Below are 11,958 nucleotides of genomic sequence, written 5' to 3'. Positions count from 1 at the left end.
AATCGCATAGCGAGTGGGCGGTATATAAGTCTAAGTGCTATTGCTAATGACCTGCACAATTTTTGCTTAAAAACAACAAGAATTGCCAGGATTATCATTGCTAATAATTTCAGGTCAAATAAAAATAGTGTAGCTTTATGGCCTAGTCCAACCAAAGGTGTGATTTATTATTTTTATTTCTCCTGGTTTCATATTCTTAAGTAAATGCGGTTGGTTCTGAACATGGTTACATGATATTGTGCTTTATGACCATGTTACTTGGCAATGGCAATTCTAATATCTATTGTTGTAAACCCAAGACTACTTGTAGTGAAATTCTCAGTCACATATTTGATGAAACTTTCCACATTTGGAAAGTGTGACAGGATTCAGTTCTGCTTTATTTGCCAGGCAGAAATAGTAGCTCCAACAGTGGATGATCAGTCAAAATATAAGAAAAGTATGTGTACCTGTTCTATCTATAATATATATAAAGAGAGGAAGTAATTTCAAGTGAAATAAAAATAGTGTAGCTTTATGGCCTAGTCCAACCAAAGGTATGATTTGTTATTTTTATTTCTCCTGGTTTCATATTCTTAAGTAAATGTGGTTGGTTCTGAACTTATTTCTTAAAAGACATGAGCTCTAAGAGCAAACATAATGAAGCAAAGAGAAGCAAAAAGGAGTGAAGCAAAGAGAAAAGAAATACCAACTACATTGGAATATTATGCATATTTCTACTTGCCCCAATTCCAGAAGCATATCATAAAGCTGGAAAAGACAGGAAACTGCAATCTGAATGATCAAGCAATCAAGTTCTTTCCCCTTCAAAAGAAAAAAAAGAAAAATTTCTGAATCTTCTTAATTAGGGAGAAAAAAGATAATCAAATAAAGATCTAAAATTAAGCATATGCCATTAAGTGGAGAGAAGCAACAACACTTGGGACATCCAGTGAAATTTTGGTATCCCCAAATCAGAACAGAAGGATGTCAGATCCTAAAAATTATAAGCAGATGCTGTTAATAATTTATTGAGGGTAGATTTATTGAAAATCTTTAAGAGATGATGACTAAATGATGTCTCAAGTTAAAAAAAATAGAATGGACTTCCTTCCTTCCTTCCTTCCTTCCTTCCCTCCCTCCCTCCCTCCCTCCCTTTCTTTTCCAGGAAGATGATTGAACACTGACATGAATGAGTCATTCAGCTAACTGCTTAGTTCATTTTATTATGAGCTTGATATTTGATCAAATGCTTACATTTCCATACCAAAAATGAGTATGTTAACTAGATATGCATATAGGGTCTTTATCAAATGTTTCATGCATACATTGTCCTGGTCTATCTCATTTCCTCATTAATGAACATGTTTAAAATGAAGAAATAATTCTAGCATATATAATTCCATATTTATACATTTATATAAATCAATATATGTGTATGCATATTCAACACATTTTGATATTTTCTAAAACTGAAAAGAGGATTGCAAATTTGAAACTATTCAACAAGCAAAAAAATTGCATAACGGTTTGGCCATTCATTTGCAGCATGGGGCAAATCAATCATGTTATTTCAAACTTTGCAAATTCTTTATGCATCACCCCTTGTAAAGACCTTTTTTCAGTTTGATTATGATTATACTCAGGTTGTAACATATCTTTGTAATATATTTTATTAACTCTAATGGGACTTCAATCTAAGTAAGCACATGCAAGATGGAAGGGGTTTTCCTCCCAGAAATATCTATATTTACAGATGCTTTGAAGCATTCCCAAAACATAGAGAGCCAAAATTTTAAATGTGAAACTTCATTTTTGCATAGTTGTACCAGAAGGAAACATGTATTAAAACATTTTAATAATATTCATTTATTCCAGCAAACAAATGTTTACTTTTAAGCATAATCCTATGCAAATTTAGAAGATAAAAAGCATTTATTTTAATGAGGTATGCTTTTACATATATATGCATAGAATTACAGACTAAATTCGACAATGAAATAAGTAAATTTGCTTATCTTGGATTGATAATATCAGCTATGAGTATTTTTTTAAAAAAATAAAATCATCTCAAAATTTAGATACTTTAGCTGCACGAGAGAATGAAAACTCAGGAAAGGTGCAAGGAAAGAAGAAAGAAATAGCCACAATGTGTGAACAATATTGCATCATCAGAAGGATAAAATATTATTTAAAATAATATTGCTAGAATCTGTACTTAGCTCCTAATTTTAAAAAATGTACGTAATATTAAGTAGAAGTAATGCTATTTGTAGTGTCAAAACAATTCTCTTGTCTTGCATATTATTCTACAATGTCAAGCAAATATTTTCAATATCAAAAATTATCAATATTATTTCCCAATATCAACAATTAACAGTTAAGGTTAAACGGACAACATCTGAAAGTTATCTTTCTATTTTATCTCAACATCCAAACAACAGAGAAGGATCAGACTATCTTTTTTAGTCAACATGAAGATGACTTCAAATGACTTACCAATTAATTGGATGCTTATAATGTCCTCTTCTGTAAAGTATCTGAGAAAGACCAGCTCTTTTATGATCAGCACTATCCCATAAATCTTTCCAAAAGACAGCAATTTGTTTGCATTAAAAAAGGTCCTGCCTGTCCCAGCTGAGAAGTTTCAAGCTTGGCCTGATTCCCACATTCCATTGCATCATGGCTCTGAATCCAAGTCAAAAGCAGAAGTATCAAAGGTAGAGCTTGGATGTTATTGTATTTTTTTGCCTTTGTTTTATTTTTATTCCTAATTTTTAAGGCTCCCTTGACCTTTAAAACCATACAAAATCCTACATACTTTCATTTTCAGAAAATATTTTCTCTTCCCCCCCCAGTTGGAGAGATGAGGACTTTTTTCCTGTGACTTTCTTTGCTGGTCATAATGCTGCTATGTTTCATTCTGCCTCTCGCATCTGTTACTTTCCCCTCCCATTCTTATCACAGGCTTTGTTTAAATAGCCAAATATTCCAGCAAGACATTGGCAGTGGTTGTTTATAGAAAAAGCATTTCGGGAAATTCATTGGCAGCATTTCATATTAAGGAATAATGCCAGATAAAATAAACACAATCGAAATCTGTTCATAGAACTGCTGGGTGCATTGGCACCAGATTCAAAGACTTTCTGCACCCTTTTGGATAGATTTGGGTAGAAAAGCAAGAGCGAAGATGTCTGGAGGCTAAAACATACTGTTAGAAGAAATGTCTATCTGGGTTCAGTCCCAAGTAGGAAGAAAAATACTGGAAACAGAGGCTGATTGGAAAGATGGTTTAATGGTGAAACAGAATCAACAAGCACATGTGATTCTGGGTAGCTGACCACATGGAATGGATATATATATATATATATTTATACCCTCTGTTGGGCTTTGAACCTATTTCCTGTTCCTATGGCAAGAAATTTTTCCTGATAGGTTGTAAGACTCCCATGGGGCCATGCAGGGGTAACTTTGTAGGTTGTCGAGTCCCAAACTTGGGTGAATCTTGCTGGATGATGTAATGAAGGGACTTTGGGCAATTCCTATTATGGCTTACTGACTTTGGGGATTTTTCCACATAGTCATAGCAACCTGCCTCTAGTACCGTGAACCTATGGCATGTGTGCCACAGGTGGCACACAGAGTCATTTGTGGGGCATGCAAACCCCAGCCAAACTTACCTGCACTGCACATCCAAGCACCTCCCAGCTGATTTTTGGCCTGTTTGAGGTCTTTTTTGGCCTCCCAGACGCTCAAGAGAAGCCTCTACAGCCTTTGCAGGCTGAAAAACAGGCCCGTTTTGTCACTTCCTATATTTCCGGAAATACCAGAAGTGACAAAACGGGCCCATTTTTCAGCTTCCAAAGGCCTCAATATTTATATAAATATTGAATGTTTATTAAAAAAGAGCAACTTTTACCCAAAATCAGGCAGAGCAGGCAGATTGAGTTGGTCACAGAATCACAGATTCATTCAGAAATCTATCTATATGCCATTGGCTAGCTCAGCCTGTCACATAAAATTTGCTAGCAAGCAAACTCACAAAATTAACTCACCACACCATGTATGTAAATATTGAATTTTTTATTAAAAAAGCAACTTTTATTCAAAATCAGGCAAAGCAGGCAAGATTGAGTTGTTCACAGAATCATTCAGTGATCTATCTATCTGCCATTGGCTAGCTCAGTCTCTCAAATTTGCTTGCTGTGAGTCTGCACTGAATTTGCTTGCAAGCAAACCTTCAGTCCTAAGGGAGATTCTGCTGCGCTTAGCTAGAAAGCAAGAAATCTAGCCATTTCCTGCTTCCTAGTTAATCTAAATCTCCCAGCACAGCAGAACAAATGATGGTTGGAAAAAGGAAAAATAGCAACTTAGCAGACAAGTTTGCCAGGTAAGGAGTGAGTGGGCGGGGAGGGTTCCCGCGGGCCATGTGGGCTGCGCTGCCTTGTGTTTCTGTGCAGCCTGGATTAATAGCTTTGTGGGATTTCTCTGCGTGAGATTTCTCTGCGGCCCACCACAATTTTCTCATGCCCACCAGTGGGCCACGGCCCACCGGTTGGCGACCACTGCTCTAGTAGATCATACTGTTATCACCTTTTTTCCCTTTTCCCACAGCCAAAGCTCCTCTCATCCTGAAATATAAGGAACTATGGTGTAGGAAAAGAAGAACCATGCACACTCATTTCGGCTACCATAATCAGTATACACATGCTGATTATAAGATTCCCTTTATACTTGCAACAGGCAACCAATATCAATATTGAACCCAGCCCAGCCCACTCTCAAATCCTACTGTGTGTAAAGAGCATGCAAAGGGTACAACATCAACACCAAACATCACGAATTGCAGAGCCCCATTTTCCTCACTAGACATATCTACCTCTCACAACCATTTATCCTTGCTTTAGCCTCCAGTTGCCTAATGATATTTGTTCTTCTCTGCACTCTTTCTAGAACATCAACTTTTTTTGTATCATGATGACCAAAACTGGATGCAGCATTCCAACTGTAGCCTTATCAGAGTAGTATAAACGCAGTACTAATACTTCACATGATGTTAATACTATTCCTCTATTGATGTAGCCTAGGACTATGTTGGTTTTTTTGCCAGTTGCAGCATACTGCTGGTTCATACTTAAGTAGTTGTCCATGGGGCTCCTACATTTCCTCTCACAGTTACTTCTGTTGAGCCAAGTATCACCTATTACCTTTACCTGTAAGAATTGTAAATTCTCAATATCTCTCAGTAGCAGAGTATTTTTAGCAGAATTTTTAATGTCTCTAATTTTGTATAAATTAGTCTTTGGGTTTTATCATTGCTTGAAAATTTTAAAAATGTTAAAGATTTAGAAATGTAAAAATGATTTTTATTTTTTTATTTTTTCTTTATAAAATTAATTAAAATCATTTTTTTAATTTGTCTGTTATTAAAGTCACAAAAATCAAGTCAAATTGCAAATCTGCTTGCTGGTATAAAACAACACACAGCATTTGGAACAGCAAATTTTGGCATACTTTTCTGACAGCTTTTCTGAAGAATCATTGCATTTTATCTGGCTTTGCCAATAGTATGTTTCCTATGGAAATATTGTAAACAAACAGATGGCTAGGAGAAAGGAACAGTTGCACATTACAAAGAGGAAAGGAAAAGGTGAATTAAAGAAGACAAAGAAAGTTCATACCATTCAGTTCTGTTATGGGACTTTTTTCTTCACAAAATGTCCTTGCTATTTCACTCATTCCCTTTCATTTTTAACAAGATTTCTCATCAATTTTTATTTTCTATTCAGCCTGGAAATTTTTTTTTTTTTGGATCATGAAGAAAATATTACACAGTGGAACCAAAGAATCAGATTTATAGTCTCTTAACAATTATTGAAACAAAATCAGTTCAAGAACACTTTTTAACATAGAGAAAAATACAAAAGGCCTAGAAAAAGAAATATTTTTAAGCTCAAGGAACAAGATAATATTTGGAAATTGCTCAGGCAGATGTCTCTCTAATTTTTATACTTGTTTCAAACAATACCAATTAGGCTTGGAATGTACTGAAATGAGCAGATTGACATTTGAGAACAAGAGGATAAACAATTTTATAAAATTTGGGATCTTTTCTATCAATGGTTAGATGATAAAATACAATAATAGAATATCTAGAATTTTAGAAAATAAATATATATAAATATATATTTCTTTTATTTTCTCCTTTGATATGATATCTATAAAATGTTTTTAGGATAGATTTGGTAGGATTATATGAATTGTTATAAAGTAAACTAAGTAAATTATGGTTGTCTTGCAAAGTATGAATGAATAAAATTAGAGTCAAATGATAGTTTGATAGGCATTTAATTTTTGATTGATAATATGAGTTATCCTGCAATGTATCTGTAACTGAGTACGAAATGGATGCACAAAAAAATGGTAAACCAACCGACACACTGCTTGTACACTTATGGAAGAAAGTTGGATGTTTTTATGTTTTATTTGTTTTTATTTGTCTTTAAAAACTAATAAAACTTGCAAAAAAAACCCACAACAATATCGACAGCATTCAAAGAAAATTTGTACAAGGTTTTATAGATGGCACTTGGCATCAGGAAAATTAGCTAGAATGTTTAAAGATAAATCAGCCAAATGCTGGAACACCAGGAACATACTACCATATGTGGTGGTCTTGTACAGAAGCTAAAAGATATTGGACAAAAATACACACATGGTCGGAAAAAATGATCAAACAACAAATAGATTTGAAACCTGAAATATTTTAATTAGGAGTGGTACCTGAAGGTTACAGTAAAGAAAAAAAAACATATTTAATCATACATGTATTAACATAAGAAAGCTTGAAGAATGATATAAATAACAAGAGGAGATATAATTTTATTTTGTCGAAGTAATAAAAATACAAGTGTTGCAGTTCTCAGGAAAGAGAGAGGAGATTAAAAAGAACACGCTGACAGAATTAAGATTGAAGATCCAAGTTGGACAAGCAGCATCTGCTTAAAAGATTCTGTGTTAGCTTAACAAATTTAATTCACTGTTCAATTGGAAAGTCTTTCAGTGAATTAATAAATCAAAACAGTTGTTACCCTGAAGCTTCCAACGAAAACATTTCACAATACAACAGGGAAATTGATGAGAAAAAAATGCAACTAATGATAATCATAATTCAAAACTAGGCTTCATTCGGCTTCCTAGGAATCACCACCCACGCTAAATATGTCAGATATGTAGCTAGAAGGTTGCCTCTAGAGAGTGTGTTTTAACTTAGTAGGCTCTTGCTAGAATCCACCAACACATATTGGTTCCACTTGCAGCTGATAAGTCAATGTGCTTCTTTGGGGGAACATGTCTTTTTGAAAATCTTTTTGTAAGAGCACAAGTCCTTAATTTCTTACATTTCTAACCACTTTAGGAAAATTGAACTTTGAAGAATGGCGGGTAAGTTTAGAGAACGAAGAATACATACACATCTTTCTCATCCCTATGGGTAGTCTGTGTCTCCCTCAATCTTGGGATTTTTATGAGAGGCCTGGGACTTTGAAGGTTCTGTGCTGTGTCCTGGCACTGCTCTCTTCTGGACACAGGAAAAGTCCAGAGGGCTCTGACATTGTTCCTGGGATATGTTGGAGCATCTCTCCCAGCTTAGGAGTTACAGTTCCAAGTGCTCCTATCTCTACTGGAACTACTTTCCAATGATAGTACTTTCCACATCTGGTCTACTTCCTCCTTCAGCACTGGCACTTTGTTTCTCATACTCTTTTTACAACCATTTATTTTTTATTTATGTCCTGAGTAATAACAATATGATCTAACTGAAAACACCTTATCCCAGTTCATCTCTATTTGTTGATGTCAAATATGTCAATCTAATAATTTCATTCCATGTTCAACTTTCCCATGTTCATACTTCCTATATTGTATTTTCCTGCTGTAATTGTATCATTGCGGTTCTGGATATACTTTTCCTGAAACTTGATGTTCCACAAGATTTAGTCTATCCAGGCCATAAACACTATGAGTACCTGAATTATCTATTGCTCTTACACAGTAGCATGCCAAGTGCCATCCCATCTGAGGAGCCAGTCATTAAGAAATATATATTTTCTTTCTTTGTTTCTTTGCTTCTTTGTTTCTTTTTTCTTTTTTTCTTTCTTTTTTTCTTTCTTACTTTCATTCTTTCTTACTTTCTTTCTTCCTCCCTCCCTCCATCCTGTCTGATGTGAATTGAGTTCTACCCAAGTTTTGAAATATGCCTTGGGATAACTCCTCAGGTAAAGCCCAGATCTAAAAATGAAGTGGATTTTCATCATTTCCCATGCTGGGGAACATGACAATGATGTTCGTTTTGAAATCTGAGCTCTGCATCAAACGTTATGTTTTCTGGCTTAATTGAGTTCTACCTACCATTTTGAGATATGCCTTGGCCTAACTCCTCAGGAAAAGCCCAGATCTGAAAATAAAGTCGATTTTCAAGGTTGTCTATCCTGGGGAACATGAAAATGATATTCTTTTGGAAATGTGAGCTCTGCATCAAAAGTTATTTTTTCTGGCTGAATTGAGTTCTACCCATTTTGAGATATGTTTTGGCCTAACTCCTCGGGGAAACTCAGATCTGAAAACGAAGGGGGATTTTCAACGTCGAACACCCTGGGGAACATTGAAATGATATTCTTTTCTTTTTTAAAAAAAAAAAAAAGATTTTATTGAATTTACAGTTTAAAAACACATCGACCGTACATTTACAAAATAGAAAGAAAACGGCTAGGGGGAAAGAAAGAAAACACCCGGCCTAACACACCAGATAAGGGCCAGTTGGGGGGGAAGAGAAAAGATAGAGGGAGAGAGGGGAAGGGAAGAGGAGGGAGAATAGGGTAGAAAGTACAATTAAAAACGAATGATATCTTTTTGTGACAGTCTGTATCATTTCTCTTCATCATATCCAATCCACTCCTCTTTTCCATTATGTTTAAGTTACCCTTTATCATTTACATAATTTGTTTCTGTGTACAATTGTATCATGAGTCCCAGGTCGTAAAATGTTGAGGACTTTGTTTTTTAACGCTATCGTTAGTTTATCCATTTCAGCACACACAAATTTTCTGAATAACCATTTGCTCTGAAGGTGTATGAGGTGATTTCCAACATTGAGCAAACGCTAATCTAGCCACAGTTAGAATATGGATTATTACATATTTTGTCTTTTTGGATAAATATCTATCAGAGATCCCTAACAGGAAGAACTCTGGTTTATAGTCTATTTGTTCTTTAGTTATCTCCTCCAACCATTTTCTGATTTTTTGCCAAAATTTTTGGGTAGTTTTACAAGACCACCACATTTGGAATAATGTTCCTTCAGTGCTTTTGCATTTCCAACACCTTGAGCTCATGTTAGGGTTCATCTTCGCCAACCTCGAAGGGGGTAAGTGCCATCTATATAACATTTTATACATATTTTCTTTGTACGCCACCAATTTCGTAATCTTGATGTTTCTATTCCAGATCTTTTCCCATTCTGCTAATGTAATGCTTCTTCCAATATTCCTACTCCACGTTATCATGTTCCCTTTCACTATCTCTTGCTCTAATTCTACCTCCAATAAATATTTATAAAATTTGGAAATATTCTTTTTATTTGATCCTAATAAGATTTTATCTAACTATTGTAATTTGCTATAGATTCCAAACTCTTTGATATCTTGCTTGTATCTGCTATGGATTTGTATATATAACCACTGGTCAATTTTAAATCCCTGTTCCTGTAAATCCTGGAGTTCTTAATTTTCCTAGAGGGTCTAATAAATCTTTATATTTAATTGTTTTTGTTATATCAAAATTGTTGGGATGAACCATTGCCTCCATTGTTGAAAGCCAAATCGGAATTTTTAAATAATGTTTTTTGCATATTTTTTTCCAATTAGTTAATAATGAATCTCTAATAAGGTGTCTATGAAAATATGACTGTTTACTTTTCCCCACTTCCCATAGAAATGCGTGCCACCCTCTCTGAAGGAAGTGCCCTTCTAAGGCTAAAGTTCTTTTATTGAGTAAATTAACCCAGTCTTTTAACCATAAATTGGCTGGCCAATAATATAATTCCCAATTTGGGAGCGCTAGCCCCCCCTCTACTTTTTGCATCTTGTAAAGCCTTAATATTGATTCTAGCTTTTTTCCCTTGCCAAATAAATTTAACTGATACCTTATTTATATCTTCCAAAATTTTTTTTGGTAATTTAATTGGGATTGTCTGGAATAAGTAAAGGAAATTTGGTAGGATGTTCATTTTGATCGTGGCAATCCTGCCCAGTAGAGAAAGCTGCAGCTTATTCCAGGATTCTATCATCTTCTAGAAGATGATAATGAGATGATAATGAGCTTAATTTTCAAATCCCAGCATGTCTTCAAAAGTTATGCATAGCTGCTAAATTGAGTTCGACCTTCCATTTCGAGACATACTGTTGTGGCTCCGGGCTTGGATTCAGCTCCTGTGATTGATAGGAGTTCAAGTGAAGAGGTTACGTCAGAACAATTTGAACCAGCCTGGCTTACTGATTGGACTGATAACCAGGATGAGGAGATGGACGTGACAAAGGACGACAGACCTGATGTATTAGAATTGTCAGGACCTTTGATCTCCTCTGGTTCTTTATCTGATGAACAGCCGGGAATGGCTGACAGGGAAGTTTTGAGAGAGTCTTCTAGTGGAGATGAGAACTTGGAAAATTTGTGGTTAAATGTAAAAAATAGAAGACGGTTGAAAAGGCAAAATCAGCTGGAGCAAATGAGAAGAGCAAGTCAGTAAATTAGCACGTTGCCTTAATGAGTATAAAAGGACACAGCTGGGCCGGTGCATTTCGCCAGAAACAAAATGACTATTTGAGTGAGGACGTTACAGCAAAGAGCTCTGAGGCTGAGGATTTATTGCCAGGACTGGTTTGCCGGACAGAGTAAGATTTATGCTGTGGTTTCTGCCAGCCGTTATCTAATAAGACTTCTTTCCGTTTGATTTAATTGTGAAACGGCTGCTTTCTGTTTTGTTCGTTTGAATTTCGAAGGGGAGTCATAACACATACCTTGTGATAACTAGCATCCGAATATAATGTGGATGTTCAGTGTTTCCCACCCCGCAGAACATCAAAATGAGTTTAATTTTAAAATCCAAGCTCTTCTTCAAAAGTCAGGTACTGCTGCTAAATTCATCAGTTCGACCTTGTGTTTTGAGACATGCCTTGTGACTACTTCTCAGCAAAAGCTAGCATCCAAATATCATGGGGATTTTCAATGTTTCCCAACCCGTAGAACATGGAGATGAGCTTAATTTTCAAATCCGAGCAGGTCTTCAAAAGTTATGTATTGCTGCTAAATTGAGTTCGACCCTCCATTTCGAGACATGCCTTGTGATGACTTCTCCGGAAAAGCTAACATCTGAATATCATGTGGATGTTCAATGTTTCCCACCCCACAGAACATGAAAATGAGCTTAATTTTGATATCCGAGCTTTTCTTCAAAATTTATCCTGCTAAATTGAGTTTGACCTTCCATTTTGAGATGCCTTCGGATAACTTCTCCAGAAAAGCTAACATCTGAATATCATGTGGATGTTCAATGTTTCCCACCCCACAGAACATGAAAATGAGCTTATTTTTGATATCCGAGCTTTTCTTCAAAATTTATCCTGCTAAATTGAGTTTGACCTTCCATTTTGAGATGCCTTGGATAACTTCTCCAGAAAAGCTAACTTCTGAATATCATGTGGAAGTTCTATGTTTCCCAACCCGCAGAACATGACAATGAGCTTAATTTTGAAATCCAAGCTCTTCTTCAAAAGTTATGCATTGCTGGTCAATTGTGCTGGACCTTCCATTTTGAGACATGCGTTGTGATAAATTCTCAGGAAAAGTTAGCATCCGAATATGATGTGGATGTTCAATGTATCCCACCCCGCGGAACTTGAAAGTGATCTTAATTTTGTAATT

General features: G+C 35.5%; 1 long non-coding RNA gene across 1 annotated transcript; it reads right to left on the bottom strand.

The window, feature by feature from the left end:
* Positions 1 to 350: 350 nt before the first annotated feature.
* Positions 351 to 2,829, bottom strand: LOC148124010 (uncharacterized). Its single transcript, XR_015740308.1, has 3 exons — positions 2,479 to 2,829; positions 721 to 804; positions 351 to 458 (listed from the first exon to the last, which is right to left on the bottom strand). It is a non-coding gene; the product is annotated as an uncharacterized LOC148124010 (long non-coding RNA).
* Positions 2,830 to 11,958: the final 9,129 nt, after the last annotated feature.

This window comes from Pseudonaja textilis, chromosome Z, assembly GCF_049901715.1.
Source record: "Pseudonaja textilis isolate UNSWEBS1 chromosome Z, rPseTex1.2, whole genome shotgun sequence".
Taxonomy (NCBI): domain Eukaryota; kingdom Metazoa; phylum Chordata; class Lepidosauria; order Squamata; family Elapidae; genus Pseudonaja; species Pseudonaja textilis.
Note: the sequence above shows the minus strand (reverse complement) of the source record. Positions and strands in the feature narration are given on the sequence as shown.